The sequence below is a fragment of the Marmota marmota genome, unplaced genomic scaffold (genome assembly GCF_001458135.2).
Source record: "Marmota marmota marmota unplaced genomic scaffold, marMar, whole genome shotgun sequence".
Lineage (NCBI taxonomy): Eukaryota > Metazoa > Chordata > Mammalia > Rodentia > Sciuridae > Marmota > Marmota marmota.
The window spans coordinates 44,977,671-45,002,905 of NW_026000026.1; positions in this window are offsets into that span (position 1 = coordinate 44,977,671).

The following is a 25,235-nucleotide window of genomic DNA, read 5'->3' on the forward strand; positions in this document are numbered from 1 at the left end:
GATTAAAAATAAAAAAAGGAGAAGCCCAGTGCGGTGGTGCATGCCTGTAATCCCAGCAGCTTGGGAGGCTGAGATAGGAAGATCATGAGTTCAGTGCCAGCCTCAGCAAAAGCAAGGTGATAAGCAACTCAGTGAAACCAGTGGTTGACTGCCCATGAGTTCAATCCCCAGTATCCCCCCCCCAAATAAATAAAAATAAAAAAGGAGAACACAGCAATTTATATAGTGTTGTTATTTAAATTAATAACACTCTCCCCAGGAAGAGCTGAATCATCACCTTTGTGATTGGTGTTAGAAACTCTGATTCTTCCCTTTGTGAGTTTGTTATTTGGACCATCATTAGAATTTCTTTGTTTCTTAGCAGTTTCTGGTTCTGATTCTCCCCCTCCCTTTCTATTTGGAATTTTTTCTCTGTGTCAGAAACGTAGCATTTATTCCTTGCAGGAGACCTGGCATGTGCTACAAAAATATGTTTTTCAAATTAACATTTTCCTGAGAAATCTCAAGAGTTGGGCACAGCATTTTTCTGATGAGGAAATTGGCATGTGTAGCATTTCTGGAAGGACTTACATACCAAAAAGTAGGTGGCAGGAATGACTGAGTTTGGAGAGAACAGGAAGAGCATTTATTTTATCGGCCCTGTGTCTAAGGTACTGTTCAAAGTGTCTGCAGACAACTCACCACTTTTGTTATTCCTCCCAATGCTGCTCTGAATTACAAGCTCTATCTACATTTTACTTCCAGGGAAACTGAGGCTCCAGGAGATTAACTACTGACTCAAGATCATATTTAGTAAATAGCTGGCTGGAATTAGAATCCACATCTAGTTGGTCCTTAAGATCTTTACATTACCTCTCATGATAGTTCCATTTCTGTTTGCTTCCTTCATCAGATCAATTTGGATAAAAAAATGTTTATGTAAAAAAGAATTTGGGGGAACAAAAAATCTATATTTCCCCCAGAAATATAACAGTCCAAGAAGAGTTTTCTGTCAGAGTTTCTGATGAAGAGTCGGGAAGTTTTGGGGATTTTGAGGCTCAATGGTTATTTCACAAGGAATTATACATATGAGCAATGTTTCTTTACTCTGTTGTCACTTTCAGAGTTTGCAGTTGGTGGGGTTAGTATGATGTAGAGAAATGGTCTCAACACTTGTGAGTTGGCCACTATTGTCTCCCCGTTCCTAGATAAAGACTAGGAACGCCAGTGATTACCAGAGTCTTGGTAATCACTTCCTGAAGGTGCTGAGGCTTGTGCTGTGGTACAGCAGGTGGGCAGTGCTTTCTTTATAAAGAAACAGGCAGGCCATCAAAGCAGTAAATTTTTGGTTTACAATAACTGTGTTGGTCCTTCATCTGGGGGTTTATGGATTCCCAAGAAGCCCATGGTTGGAATTCAGAAGGCCTGTAAACATAAATGAGAAAAAAATGCATATATCATTATTGTCATAACCTTCTGATTGAACTTTGGCATTTCCTTTAATTATGAATGCAGAGAAAAAATCACAGTGGTATCAGTATCACCTGAGACTTAGTCACCAATAGAAAGCAGATATTTTCACTGTTGCAGAGATAGCAAACTACTGTTTATGTTAAATTATGGGTGTTATTTGAGTCATCACTGGATCCTGTGGTTTAATGCACTAATAAAGAAGCATACATATGATTTTATTGCACTTAAAAAAAACACTTTGATAATTGTATTTCAAGGTATTGGTTCCTTTGTGTAATTCTATGTTTTTTATTTTATGCATTTTAATCCTTACTCTGAGTCTGTTCTCAACAAAAAGAGGTTGAGACCTCTACAAATAACAAAAGAACAAATTCAGAATTATCACTCCCTCACTGCAATTTGTTTAGTGATGTATAGACTTCATTCTTTAATGAATGTGCCTTATTCCTGTGCCTATTTTAACTAAAATCTGCAATTTTTTAAAAAAAATCCATATTCATTAAATTTTTTTATTAACCAGTTTTGTATTGAGATGATTAAGTAAATCACATTTTGAAATTTACTTTTATCTTACAGACAAAAATAAGTACATCAGAGTCAGTTTTCCATATCTCAGGTATTCTGGGTTTGGGAGTAGGGTGAAAGATAAAACTAAAAGGCCAAAGTCCTCCTAAATCAGAGACTCTCTGCACTTGTTTTCAAGTGCTCATTGCAAGAGCTAACAACCTTCTTTAGTGTGCCTTAAAATTCCCCCTTTGTCCCCACCAGCCGGACACAGTGCCTGAAATCTTCAATATTTAATCTGATTTTAGATTAAGGGTTGTGGTATTAGCACCAGTGCTCTAAAAAAAGATGCAGAAAAGCCACAGCATCTCATATCTTCATGCATTATAAAACACTTCATTGATCTTCTTTTCCCATGTAAACTCCTTCTTCACTTTTCCCACAGAATAAATACAGATTTCCTGTGGAAAAGGTCAACCGACTTTATTGTGAAAAGCAAGACAAAGGAGGTCTCTTTAGCGTGAAAACATCATGATAGGCTTGTTTTTGCTTTTGCTGAAATCGCGATTATGTGGGTCCATCCAGGCACTGACTTAGAAACTGCTGGTGGTGGTGGCAGTTGCTGTCATGGATCAGTCTAGTCGTGGATTTTAATTTCTTTCATTGTGTGAGTGTCAGTATCACTCTGATAATAAAAGGTGGGTGTTGGTTTGCTTTGCAGCATTTCCCATCCCAGCAAAAAAAAAACCCTGAGCTCAAGTGTAATTTCCAGGAAGCCCGTATTATAATGAAAATATCGTTCCCAAGAGGGGCAAAGACACTGACAATGCTGACCCCTCACTGATAGGGTGACCATACATCCCTGTGAGTCTGGTAGCATCCCAGACCACCCTACCATCCCAGAGTAATATTCATAGCATCCCTTTCACTCTCAAAAGTGTCTTAGTTAGAAGATAGATTGTATGGTCACCCTGCTCATTGGGAATAGCTGTCATGTAGGCAGGGCTTATCAGGAAAGGATAGGAATAGAATCAAAGGAATAGAAAGTGATGGAAATTTCATTTTCCCCATGGAGGAAAGGGATGCAAAAGGCTACAATAAGGAATATCATCAATTAGAAGACAGTGTTGGAAACACTGAGTGCTCTCAGTGAAGGCAATTTGAATGAGAGAGAATAAGCAAAAAAGTAGAAGGAGTCCAAAGACTAATTTTATCCCTTAGTAGGTCCCCTGACTGTGGGCTCTGTCTTGATATGCAAATGTGCATACCATATCAAAACCTGGTTTGAAAACCTTCATTCGTAAGTGATTTTTATGTGACTTTTTAACCACAACATTTTAACTATGGGAGGGAGCTGGTAATAGAATTTTTAATTGAAAGTTTTTTTTCCTTTCTCTTCCTGACTTCAGTGTCCAATCCTGAAATCCACTTGTGTGTGGTTTATGGAAACCTAGGCATGCCGGGTGGTGTTTACCCATTCAAGAGAAGCCCCCAGACCAGGAATCACCATGGAGAAGGAAGAACTGAAGCCATCGGTGGTTCGGTAATCCACACTTATTGTTACTTTGTATTTTGAGCATCACCTTTTCCACTTACAAACAGTTATATTATTAAAAAGATATTTTCCGAAGATAGTAACCTTGGCAGTAGTTGTCAAGGCTAATAGTTTGACATTTCAGATCACCCACAACTAATCAACTGAACATGGCAACACATTTGAAAAACCCATTACAGGCGGAAGGCCCTGAAGTAATATGTCAACGCTCACACTAACAGCTGTTATGTAAACTGGCTGATTTTTCTCTGCTGAATGGTCACATGGTTGGAGGAAGAGTGCCTTTGAAGGACACGTGCGTGTAGCTGGGAAAGGAGATTGTGTTATTGAATGCCATATATTTATGGGGGGAAAGTCCCTATCACTGATGATAAAAACACTCAGTCATCTCTCACAAATGCTTTTAGGGATGTTTTTCTCATCTAAACATAACACTCCCTGAAGGGTGTGGAGAGCTGTTACACCATTATTGCCTTCATATTGGGGAAATGATCTTTAGGGCTGAGCATCCCAGAGCTGTGGTCAAAGATGTCCCTGAAAGATAAGAGAGAAATAAGCCAGCAGCTCGGGGTTTCAAAAACTCCCAAGTCCAGATGGGCAGATAAAGAAAGGAACTAATTTTATTTCTGCAACTCCAATGGATTTTCAAATTGTTTAAAGTATTTGAAGATCCTTATTCTGAAGACAGTTTTTGTTTTTGTTTTTTTAAAATCTCAGCCTTAGGCAAGATTTATTACTGCATGCTTTGTTTGTGTGTGTGTGTGTGTGTGTGTGTTTTGTAAAACTAAAGTCAAATCCTTACAAATGAATTTATTCCAAATGACATAGAAAGGTTTAAAATAAAGCATTGGGGAAAGATATCCTTGGTAAAAACCAAGGCAAAGAACATTGTAAGCTGTGTCCATAGCAGATAAAATAGACTTTAGAATAAACGTGTTAATATGATAAGAGACATACTTGACAGATTTTTAAAAGTGAGATATCTGTAAATATGGTAAAACAATCATAGACCTAAGAATGGGAGTGGATGGGCAAAGGTTAGTCAATAGGCATGAAGTATGGTTAGATAGGCGAAATAAACTCTGGTGTTCAATCATGCAGAAGAGTAATGATAGATAATGATAATGTACTATATATAAATATTACTTAATATATTAAATATACATATATATGTATATTTAAAAAGCTAGACAAAAAGAATTTGGAATGTTTTTACCACAAAGAAATCATAAATATCTAAGGAGATAGACATGTGCATTTGTTACTTTCTGTTTTTATAACTAGTGTCTGAGAAAATCAGTTTATAAAGAGAAAAAGTCATTTTTCTTCTGTCTTGTTGTTCACAGTTTCAGAGGTTTCAGTGAATGGTGGCTGGGCCCCCTTGTTTCTGGGCCCGTGGTGAGGCAGCACATGACGTCCAGGAGTGCATGGTGGAGTGAAAACCTTAACTCATGACCAAGAAACAAAAGAGCAGGAGAAAAAGGGACAGGGTCCCACTACCCACTTCAGGTGCACACGTGCAATGACCAAAAGATATCCCACTAAGCTCCACCTCCTCAAGTCTCCCTCACTTCCCAGAAGTGCCAAGCTGGGGATGGAGTCTTTAACACATGCGTCTTGGGGGGATATTTAGAATCCAAACCACAGAAATATGCTCACCGAGTTGAACATTTTACAATGTATACATGTACCCAAGCACCACATGGTACCCCACAAATGCATACAATTATCAGGTGCCTAGTTTTTTTTTTTTTTTTAAGAAAAATCATGAACCTAATCATTTCATCTTGAAGTGTATAAAGCAAAGGCTGATCAAGAAGCTTTAGATATTAAATATATCTATAAGCAAAATGGAACATTATAACCCAACTCTCAAAAGCAGAGGGATTAAAGTAAACTGGAGATTGTTCAGGATAACACACTACAAAATTGTTCAGGAAAACTCAACAAATTAGTGTGCTTTAAGAGATGTAGACATCCCCACCTTGTGCTGAATGCTTTTTCTTTTTCTGTGTTTTTTTTTTTTGATACTGGGAGTGAACCCAGGGGCACTTTACCACTGAGCTACATGCTCAGCCCTTTTTGTTTCTTATTTTGAGGCAGGTCTTATCAAGTTTCCAGGGCCTCACTAAATTCTGAGGTTGGCCTCAAACTTGCAATTCTCCTGCCTCAGCCTCCTGAGTTGCTGGGATTACAGGTGTGTGCCACCATCCTAAGCTTACTTTTTCTTTTTTGAATATACATGCAATATTTTGACAAATTCTCCATAAATCTCAAAGAATTAGTAGATTAGAGACATGATCTCTGATGGAAAGGAATCTCAATGAGAAATCAATAATAAATAAAAAGATATACAAAACTTCCTCAAATTTTTGGAGACTAAGAATGTCCACCTAAAAATTTATGGATTTTGGGGTCCAAGAAGAAATCACAGTGAAGAAATTTAAAAAAAATTAGAACTAAAAATCCTGCAGATCAAAGTATATGCAGAAGAGTTAAGATCATACTTAGAAGAAAACTCTTACTCTTCAGTGCAACCGTTGAAAAATCAGGGAGGTTTCGGTACTCACCTTAAGTAGTAAGCGGAAGAACAACTAGATAAATCGAAAGCCAGAAGACAAGAATCTTGCTAGAAAGAGGAATTAACAAAATAGAAAAGGGGTCATCCATATTTCTCCATGGAAATGTTGGTTTCTGACTGATGGTTTATAATAAGTAGTTGATTAAAAATCACAGGTTCAAATCACTACTTGGTGAATCTTTTAAAAATGGACAGCATTTCAGTTTGTTTAAGCAGAAAGACTGTGTTCTGTAGGACAGTTTGCATTGGGTCCTTTTGGGATGATTGGAGACACTAAAAGGCCTTTCAGCTGGAGGTGGAGGGAGGAGAGGATTGGGCAGCTCCTTCATTTTCTGCTCATTTGGGTTGAGTGAGGGATGCATCCTTGACCTGCATTTGGTGGCCTGGAATGTGGCATCCCTCTCAACAGTTCCTTGTTGAGAAAGTTTCTTGTTGATTCTTTGACATTATTCCCTGTCAGCAGAGCACTTAGCCCAATCAAGGCAATTTCTCACAATTTTCTTGTCATTAAAAATATGCTTTAAACCCATAGACTTCACTTGGGGACTTCCTTGGTGCTGTGAGTCAAAGTTGGAAGTCTCACTCCACTCCACTCATTGTACCGCTGGTTTGATTATTCTGCCCAGCACCTACATGAAATCTGAGAGCCTGGATTTTGTGCCCAATTAAACACGGAATTAAAAGCTCAGAGAGGCACATCCATTATCAAAATTGGGCCTTTTCACACCATACGCTCACTCAGAAAACATTTCCTAGCAAGCTAATAAACCTCAGCCAGTTGTCATTCCAACAGTGTGCTGTGACTCTGTTTGCAGCAAAAGGTTTACAAGTCTGAACAGAATCCAAATTAGCTCAGTGCCTGTGGATTAATTGAAAAACAGGTAAGTCAGGACTAATTTTCTGAATTAATAGCATTTCTCACAGCTTTGAAAATCTGCTTAACTTTAAGTCAGGTCAAAAGTGGGCTCTTTGGTGGGAAGAAGGGAATAATCCAGAACACAAAGGTGGAGTAGAATCTTGTTCTAATGCCACCATTTTTTTCTTTGTTGCAGTTTTTCCATTTATATAACATATAAAACAGAGCAAACTGTCTCAAACTTTCATAGAGTGATAGAGTAGTAAAGCTCACAGATGGGATAAAAATAACAAAATCAGCTTCTATTTTTGCAAAAATTATAAAGTAGATCTGACTACATTAGAGGGCATTTCATCCAAATTAGAAGAATAAGAAATGTTTGTATTTTGATATAGAGACACTAAAAAAAAGAGACTCATATTTATGCAGGAAGTTCTGATTCACTTGAGGTGAACATTTATATTGCCTCCTTTCAAATTCATTTACACACAAAACATTATTAAATGTCTGTGACTTACTGTTCCAGTGTTGTGATGGAGGTTAGATGGTGATTGGTAAGAAATAGTATAGAAAAATCCTATTCCCTGCCCTCTAGACAGGACAAACTGAAGGAACCCCAGTGAATTTAGTCACCCATCCCTTGGTTGATTAGCACTCACCACTTTCTAAACTTTTAACAAGGAAATCCAAGCTCATCACCATGTTGGAAAGCAGAAGTCCAGGTGTCCCCCAGTCAATTACATGTGTAAGGAATGATCCTGAGGAATTGTGGCCTGTCTATGTTATCTTTTTTTAACATTTATTTTTTTGTTTAGTTTAAACATTTTTTTTTTGTGGTGCTAAAGATGGAACCAAGTGCCTCACGCATGCTAGTCAAGCACTCTACCTCTGAGCCAAAATCCCAGACCCTTTATGTTATCTTTTCTTAGTCATTCCAGAAGTATCTTGAAGGTAGTTCATATTAAGATCCAGCATAGAACAGTACTGGAAAAGGCAACCTGTTTTGTGTCTAGTATGGAGCTACATACCATTCTAAAAGTCTGGTCTAAGAATTACTTTGAACAATACAATTACTTTTTAATCTGTTGGTCTTGTGACTCCTTTGGGTAAGACATTGGTTTTGGAAAGCTTGGGAGTCAGGGACTACAGGTGCCAGGTTTTTACCTCAAAAACTGGATATTTTTGGATGTTAATTTTCTCATCTGTAAAGTAGCAAGATTAAGTGGCTGTCTTTCCAAAGTTCCTTTACTCTCTAACAAGTCCGATGTTGTTCTCTGAAATGCACTCTGTTTTATGTTGAGATTATAATCCACTTTAAAGCCTAATTTTGAGAAGGGAATATTACATGATAACAGAGAAAAATCTGAACTGAACCAGACATAAATTGGAATTCCTACTCTGCTATGTGACTTCAAACAAATTATTTTCCCAGTTTTGAGCTTCAGGTGTTTTTTTTTTTTCCAAGAAAAAGATAAGAATATCTATCTTGCGTTTTAAAAACAAAAGTGGTTCAATGTATGTAGGGACCAATGCCCGGTATATACAGCACTCAGAAAATCATAGTTCTTATTGTTATGTTTTCTTTGCTAAGACTTTAAATATTGCTTTTTGCTGTAAGTGGTACATTGCTGAGGCTGACTCTAAGCTCACGATACCAGTTTCATCTTCTTTCTGGATGCAGGTGTACTGCAGTTCCCAGCATCCTTTGCAGTTATGTTGTGCTCGTGTGACTGAATTCTGCCAACGGGGTGTGAGTGGAAAACCCCCACCACCCTTTATCTAACTGATTTAGACGATTTTACAAGCCACGTGGGCAAGACATGGCCAAGAGATGGAAGGACCATGGGCCATAGAATTACTTCTAGGCCAAGTACTTGATGGCCAAAGCATTCTTTTTAAACTTTGTGCATGAAGGGAAAAAATTTTCTATCATTTTTGAACCATTTTGTACCTTTCAGTTTATTTATTACAGAAGCTAGCTTTAACTAATTTTCCCAGAGAGAAAAGCTTTTAATGTTAAAAGTTAACATTAAAAAGGAATATGGAAAAAAACCTAATTCTTCTTTTTATTGACCTAGGATTCAAAGGGAACTTTGCTCTTTTAAAGTCAATTTAATTAACATTTACTGATCACTTCTGATACACCAGACTATGGAGGGGATTTACAAGCAGTGTGAAGAATGAGGCCTATCACATGCAGGAGGTCAGCATAGGCATCCTAAGAACTTGTTGGGCTAAAGTCCCAATTTACTAGGCTTTGGATTTAGCTTTGTCATGTTACCTCCAAATGAGGCTATAAATGTCACTACAGAAGTAATCCAACGAGATTAAAAGGAGTCATTCACCATATAATATCCAACACAATTTGAAAACTCATATTGGCATTTCTTAATTTTTTTCAACATCCCAGGAATGCCCTGAAATGGACAGTACTAGTTCTTTTATAGGCCCCTGTCCCCAGAAGTATCCAGAAATGGTCGTACGTAATTGCACTAAGTGCCACAATGAACATGGTTAGCAGATACAAGAAGAGCACAGATAGATGAAGAGAGCGACTTATTCCCTTGGAGATTTAATGAACCTGGCTTCCCAGAAGAGGTAGGGTCTGAAGAGCTGATACATGATGATCAGAGATGTCCATGTGGAAAAGTTTAAGCGGAAGGAAGGTAAATTGGGAGTTACATTACTAACGAAAAATGATACTTGCATGAAAAAGTGTCTGAGAGTCTTTGAAGGCTTTTAAGCTAGAGAAGAGCCTAACCAAGTTTTCAATGGACAGCCACCATTTGCACAATAGTGATAAGAATAAATGCGGAGGGAATATATCATTGGCAAAGAAGGCTGTTGGAGAAGGACCATGATGATCTGGAAGAAAGAGTGATGTGCTGATCCAAGAAATTGGCTATGGGGGCATCATTGATGGGGCATAATTAAGATCTCTAGGAGATTCAGGTCATGGCAGCCATTCAGCTTTGGGGATGAGGGGAAGGGCATCTTGGATCACTCTGAGATTCTAGCTTCAGTGGCTGGTTAGCCAATAATGCTTGTGATACTAAGGTCAGTACTACTACATCTATCTCCTGACCAATAGAGGCAAAAGTCAGAACTTCTCAAGTCATCTCCCACTTGTTCCTATTCCACTACAATTTTTGTTCAAATCTGGGCACTTCACTTCATGTTGAGACCTATTTTGGTCCTATATTCTACTAGACTAACAGAAACCCCTTGGATTATAAGGAAATGGTTAGTTAGACTAAATCATGGATCAGTTGTATTTGTGTGTGTGTGTGTGTGTATGTGTATGTGTGTGTGTGTTCCTAGCAGGCTTAATTGCAATAACATTTATATCACATAATATAGTGCACTGAGGTTGTAATTTTCCTATCATCTAAATTGCAGGCTGAAAAATTGTGTTAAGGAAGGACCATAGAGAATGAATTACTGCTTTCAAAATGACTACTTTTAACGGACAATGTGACTAGCAAATGAATGCTAGAGATGGAAGGACATTTAGTATTTAATGTTAGTCTGCTGCACCCCAGGACTTTTTAAGTGTGGCTAGCTCACACTGCATTTTAAATGTATAACTGGCACCTAGTCTACCTAGAAAATATTTTTTTCCCATTTAATATTGCATTACCTTTATAAAACACATGGCAGTGATTTCTGAAGACCTGATCAAGACAGTGCACCCAGTCCATTTATTTTAGGCTCTCTTATTTGGTGAACCTGGTATTGGTTGTAATGATCCCAGAGCCAGGGCACAAATCAGAAGTGTCCCAGTTGACATTTTGCAAGTTGAGCAAGGAGCAAGTAAAAATTTAACAATTTAAATTGCCCATCAGCTATTTCTTGCTTATCAAACACAGTCATAGTAGTCATAAAGGTGAGTGCTAGGTTCAAATCCTGCCTTGCCATTAACCCCCGCATCCACCATGTGGTTTCTGCATGTAAGGCAGCCTACCTGAGTGAACCTCATGGGACTGTGGAAGGGTAAAGGAGGCAGAGTTTAAGAAGGGTCTGTACAGGTTGAGGCCTCAGAGAAGTGAGGTCCTTTCACTGTTCTTGTTCTGGATGAAGTTTGGAGGAGACCATGGAAGAGGATATGACCTGTGAGAAACATTCAGATAACAGAATGAACCCCAAATGATAACACTTCAGGAAGCCCCTAATATTAATGCTTGCATGGACTGCATGCCAAAGTGAGAAATGTGAGGCCCCAGAAAGGACAGAGACACCCAGAACCAGAAATGTGTGCAGCTGTCTTCACAGTCCACAGTCCATTTGCAATCCTTCTGCCCAGAGCCTGCGGGCCATGCTGATTTTCTGACTCCTCCAGCTGTACAGTTAGAGTGGCTGTGATCAGCTGGGGCCAGAAAACAATAAATGTCACTGTGACTAACTGAACACAACTCATTTTTCAGATGACTGTTATTCCAGAGCCACTGACCCCAGATCTATTGAGTCCATTAATAGCGGGTCACCTGAGCTTGACCTTTAATCACAAGGCCTCAGATACAAGCTCAGACTTGAGAAGGAAAAGCTGCTGTGGAGTGTGGGCAAAGTCCACAGGACCCTTGGGAATCACTACATCTGCTATGGTTTGTTCCCTACAGGGCCATGTGCTGGAAACTTTGTCCCCCAATGTGTGTGTTGAAGTGGGGGAGAATTTTGTGGGAGGTGATTAGGTCATGAGGACTCTGCCCCCATGAGTGGACTTATGCTCTCCCAGGAGTGGTCAGGTCTCATGGGACTAGATTAGTTCCCATGAGAATGAGTGATTATGAGTGAGCCTGGTACTTCTTTTGAATCCCTCTTCCACATGCACTGCTTGCCAATCTTGTATGTGTTGCTGCCATTGTGATGATGTACCATGAAGCCCTCACCAGAGCCAAGCAGATATTGACACTATGCTCTTGGATCTCCAGAATGGTGAGTTTCATGGTCCTTTTTTCTTCATAAAGTACTCAGCCTCAGGTCCCTTACTATAGCAACAGAAAATGGACTAAGACAACATCCTTCCTGGGCATGCTCACCATTTGTGCTTTGACTGGCACAAGGGAGATACCAATGAATTATGCAAAGGTTTGTTTTCCTTCCTCTCCTCACCTGCTTTTTCTTTACTTTTCCTTGCTCCAAATGGTCCTTTTGAAAATGGGACTTTCAATTAATGGCACTGGGATGATCAAGTAATCTTTGAATAATAATACTACTAAAGGCATAACTCACATCATACACATCAATAATATGCAAAAGAATTAGAATTCAGAATTAAAAACTAAAGACATAAAAATATATGCAGAAAATTCAGTGAATTCCTCTATAACCTGGCATCAAGGACAATCATTCTAAATGTGCCTCACAATCCATAGGCAATAGAGAAAAAAATGGATAAATGTGACCATTTAAATTTTTCTAAAAGTTTTTCTGATGGAATACATCATAACCAAAGTCAAAAGACGAGTAACAAACTAGGAGAAAATATTTTCAACATGTATCACTCACAAAGGGTGAATGTCTCTAATATAGACCTAACAATTAAAGAGAAAAAAAGTGAAATAGGAAAATGGAGAAGAGACATGAATGGAGTATTCTCAGTAAGATGATATTAAATTGGCCCTTAAATATTTGAAAAGACGTTTAAACTTATTAAAACAAATGCAAGTTAAAACTATACTGAGATACTATTTCTAATCTATCATATTAGAAAACATTATGAAGCTGTTAGGGAAATAGGCACTTTTCATACACACCGGTGAGAATTCAAGTCACTCCAATTCTTGAAAAAAGGAACTTGGCAGTATTTTAAAAAAACTACAAATGCATTTGGCTTTGACCCAACAACACCAGTTCTAGGAAGATACTCTAAAGACACAGCTTTAATACAAAAACACACATACACAAGGCAATTCAGTATGGCATTGCTTATAATTACAAAATTCTGAAAACCACTTACAGACTCAATCATTGAGAGTATTTGAATGAAGTATGGAATATTCACACAACCGAGTACTAGGCAGCTCTGAAAAATACCAAGGAATATTACTGTGAACTGCTACAGAGTGATTTTTCAGTGTTCAGTGAAGAAAGAAAAGTGCACAAGAGATAGTATGTCTTATCTGTGTAAGAAAAAGTGGAAAATAGAATGCATATGTATTTGCTAAGTTTTTCTCATAAAAAGTAGATAAATCAGGAATTAACAAGAATAGCTCTCTCCAGAGAATGAATTGGTTCAGGATGAAAGAGATTGTCGGATGTGATTGGGGCAGACTTTTGAACCATGTTAATTTTTACACAGAAAAAAAATCAATGAACAGTTTATAAAAACCATAAAATGAAATGTAAACACAAAACAAACTTAACTGTACTTTGAACAATAGCACCATCACGGTAAAGAGAGAAATGGTTGCTTAGTCCAAACCTATTGTGGCCTGGAGTGTTTTATTTCCCTGGAAGCCTACTTCAGCATGGGAGGTTGTGCTTTTGTACAAAAAGAACCCTGGAGGAGAGGAGGGAAAACTTGGTAGAATGGATTTTTAAAATGGTTCTTCAAAGCTCTTACAGCACATGTTTTCAGGGGTTCTTAGTGCAGGAGCAATTTTAAGTAGATTTAGTCTTATGGATAATAAATATGAGGGTAGAGTTCACAACAGACATTTGGTTGCTAAAATGAGTGAGTGCATATAATTTCTAATATGTAAAATCCATGTCAGTAAATTCAACATACTACATGCCAAATGCCATCATAAAAATAAAATCTTGAAAGAATAAAATTTTGGCATTTGCAGGTAAATGAATGTAGCTGGAGAATATCATGCTAAATCAAATAAGCCAATCCCCAAAACCAAAGGCCGAATGTTTTCTCTGATATGCAGATGCTAATTCATAATAGGGGAGCCAGCTAGGAAAAAATAGAAGCACTTTGGATTAGGCAGAGGGGAGTGAAGGGGAGGGAAGGGGTTGGTAGTAGGAAGGATAGTAGAATGAATCGGACATTATTACCCTATGGGCATATATGACTTCATGACCAGTGGGATTCTATATCACATATAACCAAAAGAATGAGAATTTATACTGCACTTATGTATGATGTGTCAAATGCATTCTACTGTCATTTATAACTAATTAAAACAAATGAGAGAGAGAGAGAGAGAGAGAGAGAGTCTTTAAAACTGAAGCAAGAAATATCCAAATAGGCTCGAAACAACAATATTAAGTGGCTTTTCTTAACTTCCAAGTGGAGTTCGGCCAACAAATATTTATTGAGAGCCTACTATGTGCCAGGCATTTTTGTTCCAGGAGAATAAGAGACAAGGATCAGGTGGAGAAAGACAATGAGCAAGAAGATGAATAATTTGGTAAGAGACACAGCAGGAAACGTCTCTGAGTCAACCAAGGGGAGTGGGGCAGGAGCTATTTGTGATGAGTTATTGAAAAAAAAAATCCTCATTGAGTAGGAAACATGTAGGCCAAGATCTAAGTGACAGAAATTTGTACCATATGGAGATCTGGGGGAAAGAGAGCCAGGCAGAGGGAAAAGCGAATGCGAAGGTTCTAGGGTAAAATCAGCCGTGGAGTGTTTAAGGAAAAGAGAGAAGGCCAGTATGGCTAGATTAAAAGGAACAAAGAGGAGTCTGGCACAGGATTAAGCAGAAGTACATTACAAAATAATAAACCCACTCAGAGAAAGCCAGATTCTTAAAAAGACTGACCAAAATTATATTCCAGTTCCCTGAACCTGAAAATTGTGTTTCTTACTTCATGAAAATTCTTATGCCTGAGATAAAACTTGAAAAGGATTTAATGAAAAACCTTTACTCTTCCCCTTATCTGTTCTGGTTTAGCTATTTCCTCAGAGGTTGTCGGGCACAGAGAGGAAGAAACACAATGTTTTTAAAACGCCGTCATTCTCTGAAGAGTGATGCTGCTTTGCTAAGTCATGGCAGTGAAATCTACTCTGGTTGATGAAAAATCTCAATACTTATTTATTAAATAATTGTTTAAACAGGACTTTCTGCTGGAAAACTTTCCCCCAACATCATATAATCAAGTGAAGAAGCACAGACCAAGAGAGCAATTTCATGGTTCATGCCACCATTAATGCTCTGTTGTACCTTTTGAGAGCAAGACTCTTCTGTTCAAGTTTGGGGAAGGAAGGGTTTAAATTTTAGGGTCTGTCACATTTGGTCATCCAAGTGAAAACAGTGGGACTTAAGTGGCTTGCTGTGATGGTAAATAATTGGGTAGTGCTGGGGATTCTTCTCTGGCAATAAGGGAGAGAAGTTCTATTACCCACCATCCAATGCATTAAGTCAGAAGACCCAGTCCTTTGCTGATCTCCTTGCAAGAGCTTGGTCCCAAGCAATCAAATCATAGGTCATTTTCCGCAAGACTCACCTTTGTATGCCATAACTGGCCAGAGGAACACACCAACAATGAAATGCTCAGAGGAAACATTAAGTTAACATTGCCTATGCATGGCTGTAAATTTACAGAAGGGCTCAGGAGAGTTTGGGAGACCAAACATTCTACAACTTCTGCTTCACTTAACTTGACAGACCCTCTCACTTGGTAGAGAGGAGGTATCCATCGCTCAGGCAGACATGACTTTAACCAGCCCCCTGAGGATGCCCTGAGTTATGCCCAGGCCAAGCCCTGTGCCTCAATAGATGGGAGCCCTGGGAACAGCACTTCAGACATCTCCTTCCAGAACCATGGATGCTGGCACAGGGCTGGCTGTGGTACCCAGGAGGCAGAGGCACAACACTGTTGCTGTTTGCGAATCTCAAATCCAGGTATCAGTGAATGAGTTGTTGGTTTTAGGTGGGTTTTAGAGGCTTTTCATCACTGAGCATCAACATACCCGAGATGGAAAGAAAACTGATAAATGGAATGATCTGTTCTCTGCAGCCGGGAGTGGCCTGCTGCTTTCTGTGAGAGCTCCTGAGTTCCTACCCCTGCCCTACTTTAGGTGAAGTGAACCATTAGGGATGGATGAGCAGGGCCCCAAAGGCTGTTTTACTCAGTAGAGGAAGGAGCCCATCTGCGTTCAAACCCACGGGGACTTGAGAATTTTGTGGTGTCTTTCTCAAACAGGAAAGAAAAGAAACAATCCAAACAGAAGGCTGTTTGCCTTCAATTTTTGAAAAGAGTGTTTTCCATAATTTGCTGCAAAGCAAGCCTGGATCCCAGATCTTGTGGCTGGTCTGGGTCCAAGTATTCTGTTTGTGGTGGGGTCATTTACAAGAGATATCACCAGCTCTGTCTATGTTTTGTGCTTTTTAAAAAAAATCTATGGGCTATCTCCTTCTACCCCACATCCATCTTTTCTCTTGATTATGGAACTTTCTTAGGTGATTTCTATTCAAATTCAACAGAGTTTAAATGCAGCTTTAAGTGTCCAGGGGTCCTGTAGGATTGGTAGCGACAATGAAAATACAGGAGTGCTCAAGACTTAAAAATTTCTTTAGAAAAGCAAAGTCCTTAAGTCACTGTGGGCGTGTGTCCTTCAAAAGAAAAAGAAAACCAAAATGAACATACTAAGAAGGATCAATTCTACGTGATTAGTATTTAAATAGGCATAGCCATAGTATACAGCAGTCCTTATATTCCCAAGGAATATAATGTGGAATTTTGGTATTCTATTAGGACTTAATTTTGTTGTCCACTGGAATAAATGGATTGTTCTAAACATAATGCAAACAGGTAAATGTACTTCTTTGTAATTTTAAATATTTCTTTGCTTTGGTATATTTTTATTTTATTTTTTACCATTTCTTTTGAGAAGGGACAGAAAGGAAAAGTATAGCTAATAAGAAACAATTCATCACAAAGCCCTTCCCGTCCCTCAAAAATGGTGGTTCTCACATCACACTGGGCTCATCAGAATCAACCAGGCAGGCAGAATGGCTGTGTGGAAACCCTATTACTGTCGATCAGCCAACAACCCAGGTAAACTTTCCCTGCTTCACACACATACATAAACACACACACTCACAAGTACACATTCTCACGCACACACACTTTGATACACAGGCTCATACATGCTCACACACATAGGCTCACACACATACACTTGCACGCTTCCTACACACACCTATATGTATGCTTCTCAGGTGAAAATGCATACCTACAAACACATTTTCATATTTGTGCTTATGCACATACTCTCACAAACATTCACTCATACACACATCATACATACATATGCACTCACTCTACACATTCACACACACATATTCACATGTTTGACACATCCACAAATATATTCACACCCAGACATACATGTGAACACACACTGTTGCACACACACATTCACACATGCTCACTTTTATGCACAAATACACACACATATATTGAAATGTATATGATCCCATACACACATTTTTACCCACATACTTATATACACACCCATTCATACACATATATACGCACTTACCCATATACATTTATACTCACTCATACAGTACACATGCACCCATGTTCACATGCTCACACTCATTGACACAGCAACACAAACTATCACATACATACACACATATGCACAAAGGAACCTGCCTTTGGTTATGAGGGTGAATCCAAGTGGCCGTCTTCATGGCTAAAGTAGTGAAGGAACCTCACTCTTGATTTAGGCACAGTGAGATCTGAATAATGCACCAGACTACCCCAAGGAAGCTCGTGGTCATCGTCTTCAAATTGTCAGCTGATTGTAAATAGCAATACCCAAATCCTCATCCGCTGGCTCATCTCCTCCACTTCACAGTCAGGCACAGTGTCGCATTTATATCTGGGACAAAGGGTTGCTCAGCTCATCTCCGGACTCCTCAGAGAACTGTGGGAAGGCTGGATGGTGTCATCTCAAGGCCTGCCTCCCAGGTGGTCCCAGGGGGAGACAGTGTCCAGTTAGCTAGCTGAAGAGCTGGCAAATCCAGACCACCCGGGGACATCTACCAGGGTTGTCACTCAGGTGCATAAGGCTTAGGGCTAGAGACCTTTTGATCCCAGGTTTAGCTTCCAGTGCTGGAAGGCAGCTGAATGGGAGTTTGAAGTACTATTGATGTCCCACAGGGGCCTCCCTGAGTCCCCAGAGGGTCACAAGGCCAGGCTCGTATTTAGTTAGCAGTAATGATCTCGTTAGGGGTGTGAATGGGCCACCTCCCAAGACATTCAGCCCTGCCAGCATGCCTCCCCACCCAGCTCTGCGTCCCCTGTGTGGCCTTACATGGGACATGAACTGCGATTAACAGACTCCCAGTGCTTCATAATTTGCAAAACAGCATTACACAAGGGAAGTTGAGGACAATTGGAATAGGACACTGGCCGGGCAGGAGGTGGTTGTCAACAGAGTCAGGACAATCCCGGGAGCAGGGCTTAACAAAGCTGGCAGGGTACAATGTCACAGCTGGCTGCTGGCGGGGCGCCGGTTGGACAGTGCCTCCCGTCCATCCAGGTGGTCAGGCTGAGCTGGCCTTTTAACTTTGTGAGTTGCTTTAAAAGGAAAGAGAGGGGGGAAACCCCTCTTCTTGCTTCAGTAGGAAAGAAAGTAAGAGGAGGCTATTGAGCAAGAGAAAGAAAGAGATTAAGTAGCAAAGAAAGTGACAAGCTGATAATAGAGAACGATTTCAATGGTGGTAATCCTTGACATACAAGGAAAAATATGAATACTTTTGTTCTTGAGTTTAGATTAACTTTGCATCAGGAGGGATCCCCAAATGAAAGTTGGTGGGTTGTGCCTGCCCTGAAGTTCAGTGAAGGCCAGTCGCCTGGGGACTGACAAAGCCCTTGGGAAACTTCTGCTTTAAGGAATATTTACTCGAACAACTGTGGCTGGGCAGGCTCTGTATGAAAAGACCACACCGGTTGAAGGCTGAACAGGCAAATTATTAAAGATGTGAGATGTGAGGGCATTTGCCCTGTCTTTCTTCTTCTCACCGTATTACACACTGCAAGGTCATCTCTGCCCCGTGGACGCTGCTTAACATTCAAATATCATAAAAGTTTGGTATTTTTAATATCCATCGCATGCAGAAAATCTGATTTTTATCAGTGTGTATTCAAACTTCCATGTATCAGGGGCCATTATCCACAGTTCTCAGAGCAACAGGAAGTTGGTTTTACGGGAACATCATAATGAGGAGACTTGTTTGACTCTGAAGAAACTTAATGACTTATTGAGACCCAAGGAAAGGACGAAATAAACCAAGAATTGTCTGGGTGGGATTTATTTTTAGATTCTTGCATGCTCTATTTTTTTTTTCACCCTGCTAGAAAGTCTAGCCTTCTGCTTAGGTGACACTGAGGTGACACTGACTTATTTCCTGTCTACTAATTAGAGTGACTACCCTAGCCACCCCTTTCTCAGTAGTTCTTCTCATTGTTGCACTTATGCCACCACCAGAATAGTCAATAGTGCTGCTTCCAACCCACACAGCATGCTGTGTTTCCTCTGGCAAATATCTTTATCAATTTAAAAACAGCTGCAGCTGGTAGCTTGGACTTGCCTGCAGAATTCATCATGGTGGTTTGAAAACGTGTCTGGTTTCATGGGGTACGGATGTTCTGACAATTGGGAACTGAAAGGACATGCAATTCAGGGGTGTATAATCCTATGAGACATTTAGTTATGAGGTACCTATAGCAATAGTCACTTGTAACCCCAAATTCTTGCTTACGATGAAGGAAAAGAGAACTTTTCTTTAAAAGAATTGCAATGAACAGCTGGCACTGATACAAGGGTGGTGTAGGTGACAGAGGTGTCAAAAGAGGTGGTGGAGGACCGAGCAGGGGAACGCGGTGGATGTTATCGGGCAGTGACATGGTGACATGTGGTGCTTTTGGGGCCACGTCTCATCCAGTCAGGATGACTGACAGACTTATTTTATGATTGACTTAGCAGCTGGGATTTGTCTTGACAGCTGTGTGTACGTGTCCCCTTCCAGGATTAGCAGGCTAAGGAGAAATGAGTGCTTGGGGGTCTTCCGCGTGCAGGACTGGTGCAGCCATGTGTCGCCGACTCTGCTCAGGTACAGACTCACACAGGCTACCATGTCCTCTGCCGCTTCTTCACAGGGTCACCATGGTGTCCTTAGAACCTCCTAACACAGGCTTTCCCTTTGGCTTGTATCATCTCTTCCTGGTTAAAACAGAAAACTGAACACCTCTCCTCCCGCTATTGCTGGTAGAGTTGTCATAAAGTGACGCTTTCTTGCAAAGTGTCTATTCTGGCAATTCTGGAAAAATTAAGGGTAGTCTCTCCAATCAAAACAATTGATTCCTTGACTTTTTTTTTCATTGCTGTTAAAATATCTCTTTAAAAAATTTTCTAATTGGCACATAATAATGGTACATATTTATGGGGTACACTGCAATAATTTAATACATATATACACACATAACGATCAAATCAAGGTAACTAGTATTTCTATTCACTTAAATATTTATCATTTCTTTGTGTTGGGAAACTTCAAGCTGATTTCTTCCTTGACAAATAAGAACTGGATTTGTATTTGGCTTTCAAACTTCATGGGGTCCTGGTGCACAAATTGCATGAAATGCTAAAAATAGCAGGTTTGGGTTTGTTTTGTTGCAGTGCTGGGATTGAACCCAGGGCCTCATGCATACTAGACAAGCCTAGCATGAATGTCCTCAGCCCAAAATAACAATTTTTAAAAATCACTGCAATTTTTTATGGTACAGTAATGATAGACACATGTCATTATACATTTGTCAAGACCCACAGAAGGTATAATACACAGAGTGAACCCTAATGTTAAAAATGTGGACTTTAGTGAATAATGTACCAATAGTGGGTAATCAGTTGTAACAAATAAGCCACACTAACAATTACTAAATGGGGTTTGGACTTGCCTGCAGAATTCATCATTCATGTAGAAGAGGGAAAGGGGTGGGTATTAGGAATTTTCTGATCAAATTTTCTATAAGCCTGCTAGGATTCTATTAAGATTCTGCAATCATTTCTGTAAAACTTCTCTTAAAAAAACAGCCTACTAATTTTAAAACAAGCAAAAGATTGAATTGTAGCCAAGATGAAGAATGTTTTTAATTTGTGGATATCAGACTACAGTACATGAGGACTTGGAAGAATTTTTTTCCAGAGGAGAGTACTTCACAGTGAAACTGAAGGAAAACCTGAATAAACCCTCTGGTTTCACTTGCTTCTAGTTACTTGCTTTCATCACTGAGTTTATAAGTTGCTCAACTAAACAAAAAAGTAATAGACCCCTGCTAGTTTTGCCATAGACAATACCTCCAATTTATGGTTGTCTAGCTCAAACCTCTTCACTTGGGCCTGCCCAAGTGTTCGATGGGTAACTTTTTGATATTATCAAGTCAAAAACCCCACCCACAGATCACATTAATACCACCATTTTCTGAATGTGCATCCTATGAAGAGCCATGAAGTTTGTGCAGCCCACTGAATACTTACTTTATTCTTCTTCACTTCCAATGCCTTTCCCTGTGTCTTAAGCTACCCTGTTTCTTTAACCCATAAGTACCCCTAAACCCTATACTTGGGGAAGTATAATTGAGGCTCAGCTCTCATCTCCACACAAATGGTGCCTCAAGAATAAACCCTTTTTTTTTTTCAAAACTTGTTGTGTCAGTGATTGGCATACTGTAAGGCAGGCAAAAAAGAACTGGGTCAGTAATACTATCTGTGAAACTTCCTTCCTGGCCTGCCCAGGGAAGGTGCTTACCAGGCTCAGACAGACATCCATCTGGAAAGGCCAGGGTCAGGGCCATCCATTGAGCCTGCAGTAATACCTCCAGGAAAGACTATTGTGCATTTTTGTCTCCTCTATTCTTATTTTTGTTAATGGAATCATTTGAATAGGTAATACACAAATATGCTAAACTCATCGAAACAGGGCCAAAGACATAGAAACATTCAGTTTCTTCCTAATCTTCTGTCTGGTTCTGCTCTCTAGAGACAAAACTTGTTTTGGCTCCTCCTATATTCATGCAGACATACTTTATGTATAAACAGCATATGTTCATCCTATTTGTTGAAAAGAAACAGTAGTGTGTACTGCCAACTTCTATGATGGCCCCCGAGGCTCCTGTTCACTAGTGCATGTGCCCTATATAATCCTCTCTTGATGTGGGAAGGACCAAGGGAAATGATGAGCTATCATTATCCTGATTAGGTTGGGCTACATACGCCTCCACCATAGCCACTGGCTCTGAAGATATAAGATGCCATGTTGTCAGAGAGCCCCATGCTGGGACCTGAGGGTAGTCCATATGAGCTGAGAGGGACCCCTGGCTTATAGTCAGCAAGGAATTGACTTCTTCCAATAACTTGGAAGAGAAACCTGAATGTCAGATGAGACTATAGTCCAAGTGGGCATCTTGAAATCTGACTGGTGAGATACTAAGTGGATCCATATCCAGAGTCTTGACTTAAGAAAACTTTGAAATAATACGTTTATGTGGTTTTAAGCTGCTATATGTGTGGTAATTTTTTTATGCAGCAATTGAAAACTAATACAAGTACAGTCATATGCTTGCATAACAATTGTTCATCAATGATGAACCACATATATGATGGTAGTCCCATGAGACTGTGTTGCCTAGTGACATCACAGCCATCTTAGTTTGTGTAAATACATCCTATGATGTTTGCATAATGACAAAATCACCTAATAACTCATTTCTCAGGATGCATCTCCATTGTTAAGTGACACATGATTGTAGTACTAGAAAAGTACTTATTTTTCTGTTTTGTTTGTAAATTTTCCTCCACTTGAAATGTCTGTTTAGTTCTTTTGCCCATTTATTAATTGGGTTATCTGGGGTCTTTTGTTTGGTTGGCATTAAGCTTTTTGAGTTCTTTTTTTTATTAGCTGCTCAAGACAATACAATGATCTTGACATATCATACATTTGATTCAAATAGGGTACGAATTCTCATTTTTCCACGTGTAAAAATTGCAGGATCACATTGGTTATACATCCATGTGTATGCATTTTGAGTTCTTTATATATTCTGGATATTAATCTCCTGTCAGAGAAGTGGCTGGCAAAGATTTTCTCCCATTCTGTAGGCTCTCTTGTTATGCCATCTTTATGTATATGTATAAAGCACCAATAAAAATAAACAAATAAATGAGTAAAAGGAAGATCAATAGAGAAGGAGAATAGGGGGAGGAAGGAAAAGAGGGGGGGGTACCATGAACTGAAAAGAGGAAATCAAATTGCATGCATGTATGACTTTGTCAAAATAAAACCAACTACTATATATAACTATAATGCTGTAATAAAAAAATAATAAAAATACTATCTTGGAGATGGTTCCAGTAAATCCTTTAACCCTACTTAGACCAGCTATTTGTTTATCATTTGATCCACTGAATTTTTTTTTTCTAAAGAAGCTTGTGTTTTACAAATCAAAGTTCTGTAGTAGCAGTGTTTGGTAATGGACTTGGGCCATGTTCTCATAAATAAGTAATGAAGTGACAAGAAGATATGAAAGTAATTTGGTCAGAGTTAGACAAGAAGATATGAAAGTAATTTGGTCAGAGTTAGACAAGAAGATATGAAAGTAATTTGGTTAGAGTTATTTTCCAATCTTTCTGGTTTTTTGTTTGGTTTATTGTTTTGAAGATTAAATCAAGGAAGACTCTTAAAGAGCAAGACAGTTTCCAATGGGATACTTAATAAACTAATTTTCCTGTTATGATTAGAGTATGCATTTTTTTCTCTTATGAAAACAATACCAGAGATGTTCAGGACTTTGGGCACAGACTAGTGACTCAGTCTCTCTTTCCTTTAGCAAATAACTGGACCACCCATCCTAGCTTTCCTTGAAATTCAGTTGATCATAAATTTTAGCCAATGAAATATGGCCGAAGAAATGTCTGCCCCTTGGGGTTGTGGCTCAGTGGTAGATCACTTGCCTAGTAAGTGTGAGGCATTGGGTTCAGTCCTCAGCACCACATAGAAATAAATAAATAAAATAAATTGTTGTGCCTATCTGCAACCAAAAATTTTAATTTTCTTTTTTAAAGAAATGTCTGCCCTTCCAGGGCTGCCCCCAAAGCAAACACCAGCTGGATTCTCCAGTCTCTCCCTCCTCCAACCTGCCAGCTTGAAACAGGATTTAAAAGAGAACTTAAAGTTCTAGGGGATAGTGGAAACCAAAACTGAAAGAAGACATGTCTCAGAACCACCTCATGAACCATTGTGTGAGTGGGAAATAAACTCTGTATTAAGATGATGAAATTTGAGGATTGTTTGTTTTGTCAGAGAGCTTTCTCTCACTGATGTAGGATTAAGTACTTGCTTCAAAAAGGTTTCTTTATGTTGCAAGAAGAATCACATCAGGATCTCTTTCAATTGCAAGGTTCTTTACACAGGGAACGTGATGCCATTATTACAGGCCTATTTTAGGGGCACTTTGTGCAAGATGCTGGCACATTCAGAGCCATACTCAAGGTGGGCTGCCGCAGTCCAGCTGCAGCAGAATAATCGGGGGGTGACGAATAACTTGTGTACGTTGATACAGCAGGAGTAGGAGCCGTTTATTGTAGGACAGGAGCAGTATTTATACATTCCACACAGCTTATCTAATTAGCATAAACTAGATACATCAGTCAACCAATAAGGAATCTCCACACTTAATGGCTCGCTTTTGTTACTTCTCAAACCACTCCCTCTGGCATTTTGCCAGGCACCACCCAGACTTGTTTACGAACTCTAACATTCCCCTGGCAAAATGCCAGGTGTTATTTTGACTTGTTTACAGACTCTAACATTTCCCCCTTTTGTTTAATTTAAATAACGACCATAGTGGTTTTTACAGAAACACCAAAAATAACCTGCTACAAACAGAAAGGGAGGATACAAAATGCCACAATACCAAGCCACTTGATGGCTCCATGCAAGAAACCCTTGGAAAAATTATACCAGCAATGACACTGTTAGCAAAGATACCGAGTAACAATTTGTTGTACATTACAGTTTGTTGTCTCAGTCCAGGTAAAGCAATGTCTCAATAGATTAACTCACAGTCCAGGTAAATCACAATCCAGGTAAGTTCTGCAGGCAGCTAGCTTAAATCACAGTCCAGGTAAGTTCTGCAGGCAGCTAGCTTGATCCGAAGTCTCGTCTGTTTCTCAGCCAAAGTCTTGTCCGGTTTTCAGCAACACTGGAAATTCTTCCACCTTGGTCTTTACCGGCACTGGGACGAAGGCAGGAACTCCGGATGGCTAAAGAAAATCCTGTAGCATTCTACTAAGAAAACAACCTTCTGAACAATTTAGTACA